The sequence below is a fragment of the Dromiciops gliroides genome, chromosome 2 (assembly GCF_019393635.1).
Source record: "Dromiciops gliroides isolate mDroGli1 chromosome 2, mDroGli1.pri, whole genome shotgun sequence".
Taxonomy (NCBI): domain Eukaryota; kingdom Metazoa; phylum Chordata; class Mammalia; order Microbiotheria; family Microbiotheriidae; genus Dromiciops; species Dromiciops gliroides.
In genome coordinates, this window is record NC_057862.1 from 459,240,385 (window position 1) to 459,257,501 (window position 17,117).

Here is a 17,117-nt window from a genome sequence, read left to right on the forward strand (position 1 = left end):
CCTGATCTGGAGTCAGGAAAAACTGAGTTCCAACCCAGCCTTGGACACCTACTAGCTTCATGACCCTGGGCTAGTCACTTGACCCCAGTTTCCTCAGCTGTTAAATGTTAAATGTTACCTACCCCTCAGAATTGTTGTGAGAATCAAAATTGTAAACAGTGCCTGGCAGTTAATAAGTGCTTATCCCCTACTCCTTGCTTTCCCCTCCCTAAGTTTCATGTCCCTCATTGTTTTGTTTTGTTTTGTTTTTGTGAGGCAATTGGGGTTAAGTGACTTGCCCAGGGTTACACAGCTAGTAAGTGTCTGAGGCCGGATTTGAACTCAGGTACTCCTGAATCCAGGGCCGGTGCTCTATCCACTGCGCCACCTAGCCGCCCCCCCTCATTGTTAACATAATAGGATTCAACTAAATAGAACTTGATGGCTCTGACATTTTATGTTCTGGGGTCCCTTAGAGCTCTGGTATTCTTCAGTTATGTGAGCTATCAAAAAGGGTCAATGACCTTTCTTAGGTTGCCTCCATTGATACATAGTACCTACAACCTTCTCCTGCCTTGATGTAGTGTTTTGTGAATTTCAAAGCACCTTTATAGCCATGTTGTTGTTGCTCTTGTTTAGTCATTTTCAGTCATGTCCAACTCTGTGATACTATTTGGGGTTTTCTTGACAAGGATGGTTTGCCACTTCCTTCTCCAGCTCATTTTACAGATGAGGAAACTGAGGTAAATAGAGTCAAGGGACTTGCCCAGGATAAGTGTCTGAGGCCTGATTCGAACCCAGAAAGTTGAGTGTTTCTGACCCCAGGCCCAGCCCTCTATCCACTTTGCCACCTAGCCACCCCATATCAATGTTCTAATATGATTATGGCTTTAGTGGAAAAGAGTAGTGGGATAAAGAGAGTCCTGAGTTCAAATTCTTACTTCTGATACTTACCAACTGTGGTACCATGATTAAGTTAACCTCTCTGAGCTTCAGTTTCTCCATCTAAATAATGAGTATAATAATGTAACAAAATCATTTTAAAGATCAAATTATATGATCTATATAAAGTGCTTCGCAAACCTTCTATTGTTATATAAATGTCCTCAGTGGTCATGAAGGGCTTTATCATCCCCATTTTACAGATGAAGAAACTGAGGCCCAGAGAAGTGAAACAATCTACTCAAAGCCACCACAAGTCAGTGGTAAGGCTATAACCAACACTTAGGTCTCCTTACTCCTAATCTAGTGTTTTTGCCACCGTACCCATCCTTCACAGGTAAAGCTCAACCCAACAAACCTTCCCACTCATGGAATACACATTCATACACACCCATAGAATCATAAGATGTCAGAGGGAGAAGGAGCATAGAATGTACATCATGGTGTGTCAGAGGGGGAAGAGACCTTAGCTATCATCTGGCCCAGTGGTGTAAAACAAAAATAGAAGTGGATCCCTCTGGCCTGCATGTAATTACAAATAAGCATTATTTATGTTCCATTTTATTTTATTTATTTTGGTTTGGGTTTTTTGTTTTGTTTTGGGGGTTTTTCAGGGTAGTGAAGATTAAGTGACTTGCCCAGGGTCACACAGCTACTAAGTGTCAAAGTGCCTGAGGCTGGATTTGAACTTAGGTCCTCCTGACTCCAGGTTCAGTGCTTTATCTACTGTGCCACCTAGCTGCCTTCTATTTTTTTTATTTTGTAAAACATTTTCCCATTACATTTTAATCTGAAGGTCCCTCTACATCAGGAGCAAGCCAGTGAGTGTGACATCTCTGATCTAATCCCTCTCTTCCTCCTTTTTCTCCTGCCTCTCCTCCCTCAAGAACATTAGCTTGGATTCCACAGATGGTGAAATCAGTGATAGTTGTCACCTTCACTCAGACAGGTGGCTGTGTGCCTAAATGATGTAACCCTTTGTTTTTATAAGCCCTCATTTCCCAAAGCCCTGACCTGACAGTGCCAATCCCCAATCACCTGAGCATCACTTGAGCCTGGAAACTCATTTTATTTCATTCTTAATCCAGTTCCTGAGTAGGTGCCTGCTGCCTGGCTAGTGAAGAGGCCCTGGATTCTAAGTGAGGCCTGGTCTGGCTGCTGACTGAAGAGGTGTTGAGGCTGTAGTGCATTTGGAAGAGCTATGAAAGTTCTGCCAAGGTCTTTAGAACTAATCTGGGAGAAATGAGCAGAGAAGCAATGAAGAATTTATGAGACACCTTGTTTCTCTTGACCACTGCATACCTAGTAAGGAGAAGGGCTGTCTTCTTAAGTTTCACAGTTCACATATATTTATTCTCTTCCAAGTCCCTTTGAGGTAGGTAAGATAGGAACTGTTATCTCCATTTGACAGATAGCAAAACTGAGGGTAAATGGCTTGCCCAAGGTCACACATCAAGTAGTGAAAGAACAAGAACCAAAAACTTGTTCTCCTACCTTCTAGGCCAATGCTCTTCCAAGCTGGTGGCTTTGCCACTCCAATGATTCTGTCATCCCTTAGAGCTGTAGGTTCTTAAAACAATAAAGACCTTACGCATTGTCTAATACCCTTTTGAATTCAGTAGGCAGCTAGGTGCACAGTGGCCCTAGAGTCAGGAAGACTGGAACAACTGAATAACAGCAACTGAATTCAGCATTCTCTCTACAATGTTCCTGATATGTTTAACTGAACACTTCCAGTGACAGGGAGGTCACTACCTCAAAAAGCAGGCAATTATATTGTCAGATAACTACACTGAACAGAAATCTACTCCCCTTAAGTTTTTACTCATTTGACCTAGTTACTTTCTTTTTTTTTTTAAAGTAAGGCAATTGGGGTTAAGTGACTTGCCCAGGGTCACACAGCTAGTAAGTGTTAAGTGTCTAAGGCCAGATTTGAACCCAGGTCCTCCTGAATCCAGGGCCGGTGCTCTATTCACTGAGCCACCTAGCTGCCTCTGACCTAGTTACTTTCTAGAAACACACAAAATAGGCCTAATTTCCCTTTCCCATTAAAATCCTTAAAATATTTCAAGACACTACATCTTTCTGGGCCTTGGCTTTCTCCTCTGTGAAATGAATGATTTAGACCAAATGATTTCTAAAGTCACTTCCAACACTTAGCATGTTATTTTCTAAGGTCCCTCCCAGCTCTGACATTCTGTGCTCTAAGGCCCCTCCCAGCTCTGACATACTATGTTCTAAAGTCATTCCCCCACCCAGGTCTTACATTATTTTTTATTCTTTAGGTCCTTCCAGCAAGAACATTCTTGATTTGAAGACAGCTGGTGTTGGTCAGTGTTTTAGGAAGTAAGAACTATAAAATATGTTGCTCCTGAGGGACAAAAATGTTCAATGTTCTTTTGAACAGTATCAAGTAAACCTGTGTTGGCCCATGCCCATAATGGAAATGGAAGTAGCAGCAGAGGAGTGATGTGCTCCTCTTGCCTTAGGGTGATTGGTTCTGGGCCCAAATTGCTCCCATAAATCCAACCCTTCTACTTTGCCCCCCCCCAAAAGAAAGAGCATGGCCATTTCAAAACAGGTCATTGGAATTTTGCAGTTCTGGTTACAGAATAACAAAAAGTTAGAGTTAGAAGGGACAGTGGAAGGCCTCCACTCCAGCCCCTACCTGAAGCAGGGGGCTACTTGACAACAGCAGCACCATAATAATGCCCTAATATATTTGTATAGTGCTTTGTTGTTGTTCAGTCTCTTCAGTCGAGTCTGACTCTGTGACTGCATTTCTTGGCAGATACTGGAGCATTTTGGCATTTTCTTCTCCAGCTTATTTTATAGATAAGGAACTGGGGGCAGCTAGGTGGCACAGCGGATAAAGCACCGGCCCTGGATTCAGGAGTACCTGAGTTCAAATCCGGCCTCAGACACTTAACACTTACTAGCTGTGTGACCCTGTGCAAGTCACTTAACCCCATTGCCCTGAAAAAAAAATCACTTAACCACTGTATAGATAAGGAACTGAAGCAAAATGGGGTTAAGTGATTTGTCCAGGGTCATACAGCTAGTAATGATTGGAATTAGTCATTCAAACTTAGATCTTTCTGACTTCAAGTCAAGTGCTGTATCCACAAAGCCATTTAGCTTCTTAGAACATCCCTCAAAAATGGTTGACAGGCTGCTTCTTGAATGCCTCTAGTGATGGGTAGTTCACTACCTCACTGGGTTCCATGAATCCCAGAAAATGCTTACAGCCAAAAAAGATAGAAAGCAAGAAAAGAGGTCAACTAAATCTTCTATTTACACTCCTTCTGGCAGTCAAAGCCCAGTTTTCTATAACTCTCTGAAAGTATTTTTCTCACCACACCAATAAGGAAACATGCTCAGGGAGGTCAAGGAATTTTCTCGTAGTCAAACAGTTTTTAAAGTTCAGAACAGGGATGAAAACCCAGATCTCCTAACTCTGACATGTCCTTCAGACTTCCTGCTATCCTCTATGCTTCCCTGACACCAAAGGGCTCTGGCTTCCACTGCCATCCACAATCCTTGTTCGTAGGTCTTAGAGCACGCCTGGCCATGAGATGGCCCTTGGGATGAGCCAAGGAAATCTGCGTTTCCAAAACAGAGAATAAAGTCTATCATGAAAAGCAAAGGATTCAGACTTAGACTCTGACACTTACCAAGGGACCTGTGCCACTTAATCTCTCTGAGCCTTGATTTTCTCATCTATAAGGTCAGAGGTCACAGGAAAAGTCCTCAGAGCTCATCTAGCCCAACCCACTCAGATTTACTGGGCCTGGAGTCAGAAAAGACCCGAATCCATTTGTAAACTTAACTAGGTTTGTGATCCTGGACAAGTCACAACTTCTTTTTGCCTTTGTTTCTTCACCTGAAAAATAGAAAGAATTCTAGCACCTTCTTCCCAGGATTGTTGTAAGGATCAAATGAGATAATATTTGTAAAGTGCTTTAATACAGTGCCTACAAACTGTCGGTACTATATAAATGCTTACTCCCTTCCCTTTCTTTCCTTCCCCCCACCCCAACCCTGCTGGGCCATCACCAGTCTACTTGACTTCTGTCTTGCCACTGGAATCCAATGACTCTGGAGAAGAGAGTGAGGCTTTGCACATCTCTGCTTCATTTAAGTCCAATTCATTTGCAAGTCAAGACATCACCCTCCTGATGCCATTGGTCCTCTTTGAGAATGAAGGACAAACAACAATCCCCCCAACCCCACAGGCATTAAGTGATGGAACTGGAATTTGAACCCAGGAATTCCTCTGACTCTTGATCCTAATTACTAGTTGGAATTCCTAGTTTTCATCTAATCTCATCTCAGGTCCTATCTCCTAAAAAGTGACTTTCCTGGGGGTAGCTAGGTGGCACAGTGGATAAAGCACCAGCCCTGGATTCAGGAGTACCTGAGTTCAAATCCAGCTTCAGACACTTGACACTTCTGTGTGACCCTGGGCAAGTCACTTAACACCCATTGCCCCACAAAAAAAAAAAAAGTGAATTTCCTAATCTGTCATTAATACACTTTGTGCTACTCGCCTCAAAATGACTTTGATTTTTATTTATTTCTTTGATTCATCTGTGTGCATGTTATATACATGCCTCTAGACTATAAGCTTCTTATGGATGGGGACTATTTGATTTAGGTTTTATTTCCCCCACTGCTTTATATAGTGTGTGAATGGCACATGTTCAGTCATTTCCAACTCTTTGTGACCCCATTTGGGGTTTTCTTTGCAAAGATACTACAATGGTTTGCCATTTCCTTCTTCAGCACATTTTACAAATGAGGAAATTGAGGCAATCAGCATTAAGCGACTTGCCCAGGGTCATACAGCCCAGTAAATGCCTAAGGCCATATTTGAAGTCACGTCTTCCTGATTCCAGGCCCATTAATCATCCATTGCACCACCTAGCTGCCCCAAATAACACACAGTAAATGATTGACAAATCCTTGTTGGGTTTAATTGTATCAGGGATAGGGATAAACTTTTGCTGTTTTTGCTGTTGTTGCTATTGGGCAGCTAGATGGTGAAGTGTTTGCAGCATCAGGCCTAGAGTCAAGAAGACCTGAGTTCAAGTCCTGATTCAGAAACTTGCTATGTGATCTTGAGCAAATCAATTAACCTCTCAGCCTCAGTTTCCTCCTCTGTAAAATGTAGATAATAAGAATCCAATGAGTTAACATAGAAAGCACTCTGCACATCTTAAAATGCTATATAAATACTAGCTTATTATCATCATGATTTTATTCCAACCACTTGGGGTTACGCTCTCCCCTATCTAACATTCATGTGGTAATGCTTGTGAGCTAAAAGGCTTACAACTCTCGTGGAATAAAAGCTGAAGCAGGGTTGCTTTTCACATTGACCAAGGTTCCCTCGTCATTGAAGGCCTTGAGCTATAACTTGACTGGGCACATACTGCCACCTAGTGGCCAACTGCTAGAGAACACTAGTCACTGCTTCCCACTCTTTAACAAGGCTGGGGGCTTGTTCCCTTCCTGGAGAGGGGGAATCATAGGATTTTAAGTCAGAATAGTCCTCAGAGATCACATCTAGTTCAATCTCCTCATTTTCCAGATAAAGAAACTGAGATCCAGGGAGAGGGACAAACATTCCAAAGGCTGCTCAGTAAATTAATGGCTGTATTATCATTAGAGCCACGTGCTACCTTAAAATGGTTATGTGATTTAGGGGCAAATCGAAGCCCTGTGGGCCTCAGAAACCATCTGATCCTCATTAACAGATTAGGTAGTGCAGTGGATAAAGCACCGGCCCTGGATTCAGGAGTGCCTGAGTTCAAATCCGGCCTCAGACACTTGACACTTACTAGCTATGTGACCTTGGGCAAGTCACTTAACCCCAATTGCCTTACAAACAGATAAGGAAATGAAGTACTTCCGCCTCTGAAGTTCTTTGCTTCTCTGATTCTTTTGGACCCCAAGTATTCTTTGCCCTGGCCCACACAACCTGGCCCTTGGAAGGCCACTTCCCCCACCCTCTCCCCTGCAACCCTGCTGTATTCTATACAGCTCATCATCATACGGTTCATCATCAGGGATAGAGTTCTGGGAATCAGGAGCCAGAGCCCATGGAGTGGGTCAGAGACTTCTTTAACCCTATTTCATAGTTAATAGGTTGAGAATTCAAAGGGACCTAAAAGGTAACTTAGTCCCACGCCCTCACTTTACAGATCTCTACCAGCTTTACATCTTACCTGAGGGAGGTGGTAGATGGGACACAGGAAGCATCACCTATGTAGTATGGCTAAGTTACAAGCACTTTACTTTTTTACATATTCAGTCCCAATCAGTGACTTAGAAGATGGAGAAGGTGGTTGCCTCAACAGAGAGGGGAGGGGAGATGGCAAGGGTGAGGAGGAGAAAGAGAAGCAAAGACAATAAAGAGAGGAGAGAGGGAGAGGGAAAGAAAGAGAGAGGAAGAAAAGAATGGGGAAAGAGAAAAAGGAGGAGGAGGAGGAGAGAGGGAAAGGGGGAAAGAGATGAGGGAGAGAAAAAGGAGAGAAAGAAGAAGAGAGGGGTAAGGGAGAGACAGATCCTTTGGGATCTAAAGTTGGAAGCAGTTTTAGATCCAGCCTTCTTATTTTACAAACAGCAAACCCAGGCCCAGAGAGCTGAAAGGTCTTTCCCTGAGGCACACAGGTTACAGAGCTGAGATTTGAATTCTTGTCTTCTGGCCCCAAATCCGGTAATCTTTCCCCACCGGCACATAGCTTCATGGTAAATAAGGGTCACATGAGATAATGCATGTGAATTACTATCTAAACATCAGCTATTATTATGATTATGTCTGTGTTTGTATATGGGTATGGTTGTGTTTATATGTCTGTGTTTATATGTATAAGTATTTAAGGGCATGCCTGGGCAAACCCTGACATGCACCTAGAAGAGTCTGGTAACCTCCCTTCTCTATTGTCTTCTGAACAAGAAGTGAATTAGGTAAAGAGGCCAATGCATCCGTGCATCCTCTCTATAGGGAACCAAGTGTACCATGGGCTAGCACTAGAAGGAAAGGCAAAGCTTGAGAGAGAGGAGAGAAAGAGAGACAGGGACAGAGAAGAGAGACAGAGATGGAGAAGAGAGATTGAGGGGTAAGGTAGAGAGATAGAGAGAGGCAGAAATAGAGAGACAGGGGCAACTAGATGGCGCAGTGGATAGAGCACCGGCCCTGGATTCAAGAGGACTTGAGTTCAAATCTGGCCTCAGACATTTAACACTTAATAGCTGTGTGACCCTGGGCAAGTCACTTAACCCCAATTGCCTCACCAAAAAAAAAAAAAAATTAGAGAGACACGGAAACAAAGAAGGGCTTTGAGAGAAGGTAGAGAAATGGAAATACCTAGCCATGATTTGAACCTGGAAATAGGCCAACAGGCTGCCTCATTTTCAAGACCCCAAAGAGAAAGGAGAGTTAATACAGCAGATAAATATGCTTCTACACCAAGGAACAACCTGGACCTTTCCCTCCTGAATCATGTGGATTGCATAGATTCAGAAGGAGGGTGGGACTCACCAGAGAGGAAGACTGCTTGATGCCCTCCAAAAAAAGAGAGGAGAGTTTTCCTGACTGTCCAGGATCTCTGGTATGAATTTGTGCTGCATTTTTATTGAATGAAATAAGACTTGTGTTGTACCCAATGCCTTATAAACCTGAGTATTTGTAAGGGAGCTATACAAGTCAGATTCTTATGTTCCCAGGAGAAGCCCTGAGTTGCGACATGAGCATAAAGTTACTGAATGAAGCCCTCAAGATGAACTCCATCCTGGGCAAACAGTTGACAGGTAGATTGCATGTGAATATTTATAAACATATGCACATAATTATATGTGGATGTGGGGTGTATGAGATGCTCAGGGAGGATTCGCATCTCTGGTATGAAGACTGCTGAGCCCTTTTCAGGGCTCGCTGTGGATATGACATTTGAGAGAACAAGAGGAGTAAAAGATGACTCTGAGGAGACAGACCTATGTGACTGGGAAGGTGATAGTACCCTCCACAGAAGCAGGGAAGTTTGGAGGAGGTAATGGTTTGGAGGGAAGATAATCCAACCCAATCCAATCCAACAAGTATTTATACTATATGCAAGGCATTGAAGATACAGAGACAAATCAAGAAACAGTCTCAAAAAAAACAAAAAAGAAAAAGAAAAAGAAACAATCTCAACCCTCAAGGAGCTTACGTTTTCCTGGAAGAGGTTAGATATAAAAAGTAAAAGAAAAAAGGGCTAACTGTAACATAGAAATAGTATTAGTAACTCCACTTTGCCTTTATCCACCATTTTGTGAAATTAAGTCTCAAAGTCACCTGATTTTGGAGATGTTACAAGATTACTCCCCTCTCCCAAGAGTCACCTAACTTAAAGAATGTCACAAAACAACCCCTTTTTCTTTAATTTCCTCAGTGCCTCCTGATTGTCTCCCAGTTCCCTCCAGCCAAACTTCATCCTCACCTCATTGTCTCCTGATACCCTCCTCCAATAAGAACAAATGTCTTAACCCTTTCATGCTGTTTTTCATTCTCTCCAAACTGTATATTAACTGGGTAAAGACCAAAGTTCTGGGTCCTTGGCCACTGAGAGCATTGGTCCCAGTTTGTTATGCAGTTGGCATGCATTGCTTAATAAATCATTGTCTGGGGGGCAACTAGGTGGTGCAGTGGATAAAAGCACTGGCCCTGGATTCAGGAGAACCTGAGTTCAAATCTGACAACAGACACTTGACACTTACCAGCTGTAATCCTGGGCAAGTCACTTAACCCTCATTGCTCCACCAAAATAAATAAATAGATAGATAGATTAAATAGATCATTGTCTAGATGATATTCGGTTTCTTTATTTCAGTACAACATACCTCAGAAGATCAGGGAAGACTCCCCATGGGAAATGTCACGAGACGAGTTTTACAGAGAGCATGGGATTCTAAACAGAGGAGGTGAAGAAGGAATTCATTCCAAGCATGGGGCACACTATGCAAAGGCATGAAGGTGGAATGGCAGGTTTAAGGTAGTTTTAAGCAGGCCAGTCAGTCTGGAAGACAAATCATGTTGGCTATATTGAATTAGAGGTGCCAGGGAGATCTCCAGGTTGCCTTCTAGTATTCTATGGTAATTCACATTGCTATATGACTGCCAGTCATGGAACACCATTGTGGAGGGGAAACAGACATATCCTGAGAAGGGATACTAAAAAAGTTATTATCAAGGATATGTATGACTGAGAAAATGAGGTGGGCTACTCACATAGTGAGAGTAAAGGATAACAGAAGATATGCACAAAATAGTCATGGACCTAGAGAAAGGCTTGAGTGTGGAGGGCAGAACTTAGCCCATAGTCATGGACCCAGAGAAAGGCTTTAGTAAGAACTTTAGTGGAAGGCTAGGAATCCCAGAGTAAGAGAGGATGAATGGACTGCACTTTGCTCTGGTGTAGGGAATACCCATAGGGATGATATCATAGATCTGCCTAAAGGCATGTTACATTTCTATAGTACTTAAAATTTGACAAAGCCCTTTCCTTACAACAGAGAGGAAAAGTAAGTAGCAACCTCATTTTACGGGTGAGAAAACTGAAATTGAGTGGTTGAATGATATGTACAAATTTACATAGCTGGAGCCAAGATTTGAACCCAAGTTTCCTAACTCCAAGCCTCCTCTATGATTCCATAAGATTTCATGATTCTGGAGACAAGTACAGAAGTAACCCTTCTAATGTGTGAATGGGTGGCCAATTCAATCCCATCAACAGTATAAACAAAGGCAAAATTAGCCATGATATAATCAAGATTTATTGACAGTGTCTTCTCTTTAATGTTCTTTTGTTTTATTTTGTTTGACAATGTCTTCTCAAGGTGACTGTGGGGATGAAGTAGAATACCTGTAGTCTAGCAGCTAGCCTTGGTGCTGGAATAATCAACTAGCCCTAACTCCAAAGACTGCTGGCCAGGGTACTGACCTGCCCCCCACCCCCAATTTGGATACCTGCTCTGAAAAGATAAACTATCAAAAGAAGAAAAAAGAAAGAAAGAAAAGAAAAGATAAACTATTCCCATTTTGCAGTGATGAAGATTTTGTTGCTTAACACTGTACAAGAAGAGCAGCAGGGGCAGCTAGGTGGCAAAGTGGATGAAGCACCAGCCCTGAATTCAGGAGTACCTGAGTTCAAATCGGCCTCAGACACTTGACATTTAACTAGCTGTGTGACCCTGGGCAAGTCACTTAACCCTCATTGCCCTGGAAAAAAAAAAAAAGAGCAGCAAGTCTGTCCAAAATGCAGAGCTGATTATGAATCAGCTTTGAAGCTCCACTCTAGTTCGTGGGCTTATAGAGATAGTGCTCAAAGATAATCTTTTCTTTTTTGTGTGTTTGGGGGGTTTTGTTTTGTTTCTTTTCCGGGCAATGAGGGTTAAGTGACTTGCCCAGGGTCACACAGCTAGTAAGTGTCAAGTGTCTGAGGTCAGATTTGAACTCAGGTCTTCCTGAATCCAGGGCTGGTGCTTCATCCACTGCACCACCCAGCTGCCCCAAAGATAATATTTTCTAACCAGATAAGTGATCCAACCATTTTACAGATAAGAAAACTGAGGCCTAGAGAGGTTAAATAACTTACCCAGTTTCATACTGGTGCGAGAACCATGTTTCAAACTCAATTTCTCTGACTCCAAATCTTGCATTCTCTACATTGTACTGCATTGCCTCTTCAAAGATATACCATTGTCCCTGCTGTATTGTACTTTAGATTCTATGAGGGAGGAGGAAAAACCAGCCCAGATATCTATAGTATATATATGATGATAAATAATACATTAGAAAATCACAGCCTGAAATCCTTTGCATATAGCATATGCTTAATAAAAATGTGTTGTTTGTGAGCTAAAACACACTGTGATATAGTGAAAGCCACAAGATATACAATCAGAAGACCCGGATTTTAATCACAGCCCTACTCGTTAGCTTGTGGTGTAACCTTGGGCCAGTTAGATATCCTTTTCAACCCAACTCCTGTAAGCCAGGTTCATAGAAGGAAAGCTGGAGGGTGCTAGAATGGGCTATTATGCAGACTCTCAGAGCCTTGAAGTGTTGGATGAAGCACATACCTTGAGAGTTCAGTGCCCTGAAGAACTCCACCTCTGCAGTATCTGATGATCTGGTCCATCTTCCCTGTAGAGAATGGTTCTGTGAGTTCTGCCCCAGGGGTCAGAAGTGGCCCCAGGGTTGGCATATCAGGTGTCTGCCCTACTGGGGCCTGAAAATAGCTCTTGGTTAGTTAGGTCCTTGTCAGGTTAATGGATTAGAATGAAAGTTAGCCCAGAAGCAAATTATTTTCTACCCAGAGTTGGGCAGTGGTACAGTGGATAGAGTGCTAGGCCTGAAGTCAGGAAAACTCATCTTTGTGAGTTCTAGTCTCAGACACTTAGCAAATGTGTGATGCTGGGTAAGTCACTTAATCCTGTTTGCCTTAGTTTCCTCATCTGTAAAATTATCTGAAGAGTATTTTTGCCAAGAAAACCTCAAATGGGGTCATGAAGCATCAGATAGATAGAACTGAAATGAATGAACAAGAACAAACTTCTGCCTGAAACACAGCTTTGTGTATCCCTACCATTATCTGCCAGTAGGGGGAGTAGACCATAAAGTGAGGATTGAGCAGAAGCAACCATGGGCACAGGATAACATCCAAAAATGGAAGGGGTTGGACTTAATGGGCTGTAAAATCCATTCCAGCTCTAACATTCTATGTTCTGAGGTCCCTCCTATCCTTTACAGTCTATATTCTAAGGTTGCTTCCTGCTGTGACATTCTATGTTCTGCATCAGGCAGGCAGTTATCCAAGTCAATCAACTAGCATTTTTAAGCACCTACTATGTGCAGGCACAGTAGGTTCTCAGGGACACAAAGAAAGGTAAAACCAAAATCAGTCCCTGCTCTCAAGGAGCTCATAATCTCATGGAGAGAAACAACTATGTACAAACAAGCTATATACAGGATGAATTGGAGATAATAGCAGGAGGTCACAAAGATTAAGGAGGACTAACTAGGAGAAGCTTCTTGCAGAAAGTGGGACTTTAGCTGAGAATTGAAGACCACCAGGGAGTGGTCTTCAATAGAGGAGGACTAAGAGCATTCCAGGCATGAGGGGCATATAGAGAAAACCATTCAAGTCAGGAGATGGAGTGTAGTTTTCAAGGAACAGCAAGGAGGCCAGGCTCACTAGATCCCAGAGTATGTGGGAGGGGAATGAGATGTAAGAAGACTGGAAAAGTCTAGATTATAAAGGGCTTTAAAAGCCAAACAGAGAATTTTATATTTGATCCTGGAAGCAATAGGGAGCCATTGGGGTTTATTAAATTACGGGGTAATAGTTTTACTTTAGGAAGATCAGTCTCACTGATGAGTGGAAGATGGACTGGAGTGGGGAGAGACAAGACAGGGAGACCAACCAGAAGGCTAAGGTAATAGTGCAGGTATAAACTGATATGGGCCTGTACTGGAGTGGTTATGGTGTCAGAGGAGAAAAGGGGGTATGTGGAAAAGATGTTACGAAGGTAGAAACAACAGGACTTGACCACTGATTGGATATGGTACGATCAAATGAGTTAATGTAAAGCATTCTGCAAACCTTAAATGCTAAATAAATGTGAGCTACTATTACTAAGAGAAGATACAACATTTTCAAAAGCAAGGATGATATGAGCTAAGAGTATGATGGGGAAAAGAAAGATCCAACCAAAAAGCTCCAGGCAATTTTGAGACCAGAGAGATCACTTTTATCAGAGCAAAGTTTCATGAAACATCCTATGCTCTGTGTTCCAAGACCCCTTTCCACTTCTGGAAATTCTGTGTTTTCATTTCCTTTCTAGGTCAGCCTTCTGTGTCCTAAGGTCCCTAACAGCTCTAAAATAATCTGATTTTTGTTAATAATAACTTGTTGGTGTTTTCCTTCACTGTTCAGGGGACACAAACATTCAGGGCTCCTTGGCAGCTACATTTCTCATTATAAATTAGTAAATTAGTATTTTGGTTAATCTGTGCTTTGTGAATTTAGAAAACATGAATCAATCATTTTCCCAAGGCCTGGTTGTCTCCAAATGGATTGATAAAATTGAACTCCTGAGCCTAAATCACTGGACCTGTGGTGACTTTGTCAAGGTATTGCCCACTGTGAGACTCAGCCCATACAGCCCACCCTTCTCTTTGATTGTGCCCTATACTAAAAAGAGCCAGACGCTGTCAAAGAATATGGGAGGGAGGGTAGAATCCAGTCCTGTATCTATCAGTTACCCACTGTGTGACCTTAGGCAAGTCACTTCCTTTTTCTGGACTTTGCTTTCTTCTTTTGCATACTAATGGTAAAAGGGGGAGCTGCTAAAAGCAGGGAGGAGAAGTGGAACCATATTATCTCAGATGAGTGGACAATTTTAGAGCTAGGAGAGACCTTAGAAACCCTCTTGTTGAGTCGTTTTCAGTTGTATACGAATAATTACAACCCCATTTGGGGTTTTCTTGGCAAAGATCCTTGAGTGGTTTGCCATTTCCTTCTCACAAAGAGTTGGACACAACTCAAAATGACTGAACAATAACAGGTGGCACAGTCGAGAGAGTGCCAGGCCTGAAGTCAAAAAGATTCATCTTCCTGAGTTCAAATGTGGCTTCAGACACTTCCTAGCTGTGCGACCCTGGGCAAATCACTTACCCCTGTTTGCCTCAGTTTCCTCATCTGTAAAATGAGCTGGAGAAGGAAATGGCAAACCACTGCAGTATTTTTGCCAAGAAAACCCCAAACGGGGTCATGAGATATTGGACATGACTGAAAATGACTGAACAACAGATTGAGATTCCCAGCTAATGTCCTAGAATAATAAATAGATAGATCTAGAGCCAGAAAGGACCTGGAGACCAGTTAGTCACAAAATCACAGAATCTGAGAGTTGGAAGGAAGCCAGATAGCTAGTCCAATCCATACACAGAGGGAATCCCCACTATAACATAGCCAACACATGGTTGTCCGGACTCCAGATCGAGGAGGGGAGGGGGACCACTTCTCAACCTAGCCCATTCCACTTGGGAACAAGTGATATTTTTGAAAGTCATTCCTGATTGGGGGCAGTTAGGTGGTGCAGTGGATAAAGCACTGGCCCTGGATTCAGGAGGACCTGAGTTAAAATCCAGCCTCAGACACTTGACATTTATTAGCTGTGTGACCTTGGACAAGTCACTTAACCCTCATTGCCCTGCAAAAAAAAAAAAAAAGAGTCATTCAAGATGTCAATGATAATAAGAGTTAGAAAGGAGACTGAACTCAGGGCCTCAGTCTCCAGAAGACAAAGCTGGGTCACTTCTCCTTCCTGCCCTGCCCTTCCCCACCCCCAAGGCCCTGATGCCCTTTGTTGAAGCCATCAACTCCCAAATGCTGCAGGGAGACCAGCTTGCGATGGAATCTGCCCCACACATACCCTCTGCACAGTTCAACCCCCTTGACAATGGAGCTCACACAGTGCTCAGGACCTCAAAAAGGCTTCCCCAGGACTCCAGGCAACTGTGGTAATATCCCAGAATTGCCACCAGGTGGTGCAGAGGACAAGTAAAAGGTCACCCAGGGAAGCTTCAGAAAAGAGAAATAGCTATGTACTCTTTGGAAGTGTGGCCAGGCTCCAGGAGGAAAGGTATCATTTTTGTCCAGGGAGGTGGGAGGACCCTTCCCTGGATCACACCTCTGAATAGTCCAGAGGGCAACTAGGTGGCACAGGAGATAGAGCACTGGCCCCGAAGTTGGGAGGACCTGAGTGCAAATGTCACTTTAGACACTTACTAGCTGTGTGACCCTGGGCAAGTCACTTAATCCCAATTGCCTTAAACATCCTGGGCGATCTCTAGTCATCTTGATATGCATCCAGATGGCTCAGGAGGAGAGAGTGAAGTTGGTAACATTACACAGCCCTCCCTCAATTAAATCCAGTTCACTACAAGTCATGACATCACCTGCATGTCATGGTCCTCTTCAAGAAAGGACAAACAACAACAACAACCAGAGGTAAGGAGTGAGATAGGAAGAATGAGGGGAAAAAACCAGAAGAAAACAAAAATAATTCCCTCTCCCACGAATTGCTAAATAAAGTATGGTAAATGAATGCAATAGAATATTATTTTGCCATAAGAAATGACAAAAGGGAAAGCTTGAGACAAACCTTGGAAGATTTGTATGAACTGATGCTAGGTAAAGTGACTCAAACTAGAGGGACAATTAATACTATAACTACATTATTTTTAAAAAGCAACTTTGAAAACTTGAGAACTTTGATGAATGCAATGACCATCCATGACTCCATAGAACCAATGATGAAACATGCTAACCATCTTGATAGAAAGATGATGGCCTCAAGATAAGACATGCATTTTCTCACACAGCTAATTGCAGGCATTTGTTTTGCCTGGTCATACATATTTGTTATATGGGCTTAATTTTTCTTTTCTTCTTTTCCGAAGGTGAGGATAGAGCTATGGCAGCAAAAAGAAAAAAAAAGGAGGGGATAAGAAAAGAAAGGAAAAGAGGGTCATTGAGGCACACATATGCACACACTTTAATGCACAAAAGAGAACAGGAAGAAAACCAGAAGGAATCACAGATAAGCCTGGAAAGCTACAGACCGAACTTAAATACTTAAAAAGACTAGTGGGCAAAAAACAAAACAAAAAAAAATTAGTGGGGGCAGCTAGGTGGCACAGTGGATAAAGCACCAGCCCTGGATTCAGGAGAACCTGAGTTCAAATGTGACCTCAGACACTTGACACTAGCTGTGTGACCCTGGGCTTAATCCTCATTGCCCTGCAAAACAAAAACAAAAAAGACTAGCAAGTTGTAGATAATAGAGATCTACAGTTCCCTATACAATCTTCATTTTCTATTCTATATATATATAGAAATGCTTTTTTAAATTTGATGTTCAGACAAATATTATAATAAAGGAAAAAAGCAATACCCAAATATAAATTTAAAGATTGTTTTTCAGTCATTTTTAGGTTGTATCTTACTCTTTGTGACCCCATTTGGGGTTTTCTTGGCAGATACTGGAGTGCTTTGCCATTTCCTTTTACAGTTCATTTTATAGATGGGGAAACTGAGACAAAGGGGATTAAGTGACTTGCCCAGGGTCACTCAGCTAGTAAGTGT